Below are 1,301 nucleotides of genomic sequence, written 5' to 3'. Positions count from 1 at the left end.
TCACTTCAAGTCTCGAATCTGTTTAATCGGGTAGTTCTTCTCCTCAGCGAACGGCTCATCATCATCTGTCCTTTGTTTCTGGAAGCTTCTCAGAAGCTCAATGAGTTTGGACTGTTTTTTTAAAACAGAATCTCCACAACATGCTGGGTTTAGTGGAGGCTGGCCACAAACACCTTGAAGACATGGAAGGCTTCGAATTGGATGTTTGGACTTTTGTCTCAAACCAGGTTCATCATCAGTTTCAGGTTCTCTGGCGTGCTCATATACTTGGTCATAATGGTGAAATTGTGGCGGTCCAGGGTCAGCTCACCTAGTAACTTTAAGATTGTCTCTTTGTCATGTAGTTCTCAGATTGCAGCAGTTTCTCATAATCTTCAAAAAACAGTGTCATAATTTTGTTCTCAGAAGTCTGCTGCCAACACTTTATGTCTGGTTAACAAATCCTTAAAAGTAGTGAAGACATCTGAAGCGATATCAAATGTGGACAGCTCCACATACTTGAAGAAATCTCTGAACTGATTAGAAAAGATGATGATTTTGGCAAGTGGCTCATGCTGAATACACCCTCTCAGCATAATCCCACAGCGTAAGGCAATCTGTGGGGCTTCACAGCCCTTGAGAAGCGCAAACAGGATGTGAAGATGAGAACTGATGTACTCCATAGTAGGACACCATGTACCAATCTGTCTTCTCGGGATGTTGTTGAATATCTGGGTCACATCTTTTTTTCCCTCGAAGTCTATGAGCTGCAGGTCAGCTGTGAGTGTCACCAGCCACCCACTGTTGCCGAGCCCCTGTGCCAACTGAGCCACTGCTGCTGTGGGGGGCTCCTTGTCATTTGTTCCACACAGAATTTCCTTCATTGCTTGCAGAGACTTTGACACTTCTTCTGAAGCCTTATCTGTCTTTTAGTCTTGCTTTTCCAAAATGGCCAGGTTGTCTTTCAGAATTTTGACAATTTCTGCTGGATTTTTGTGTGATTTACTAAACAAAGGTTTTTTTTTTTTCATGTATAAAAATCTCTTCTTCCAATATGAAATGCTTAGAAATCCCTGGTCTACAGAGTGAGTTCCAGGACAGCCAGGGCTACACAGAGAAACCCTATCTTGAAAAAAAAAATCCAAAAATCCCCCCCCCAAAAAAAATCCCTTGTCTCCTGCAAATCTGTTCCAATGCTTGCAGCTTTTGGTCGGTGGACAGCAGTGACTTCTCTCCTTTAGTACGCTGTCCTTGCATGAAGGACATATAAGCCACCCATCTGGAGTCTGCATCTTCATTTCCCAAGCAGCCACTACAGGTTT

The 1,301-nt window shown here is 43.2% G+C and overlaps 1 pseudogene; it reads right to left on the bottom strand.

Moving 5' to 3' along the window:
• On the bottom strand, positions 1–1,010 carry LOC114615128 (annotated as a pseudogene).
• Between the last annotated feature and the right edge of the window lie 291 nt (positions 1,011–1,301).

This window comes from Grammomys surdaster, unplaced genomic scaffold (assembly GCF_004785775.1).
Source record: "Grammomys surdaster isolate TR1022 unplaced genomic scaffold, NIH_TR_1.0 126612, whole genome shotgun sequence".
Lineage (NCBI taxonomy): Eukaryota > Metazoa > Chordata > Mammalia > Rodentia > Muridae > Grammomys > Grammomys surdaster.
Note: the sequence above shows the minus strand (reverse complement) of the source record. Positions and strands in the feature narration are given on the sequence as shown.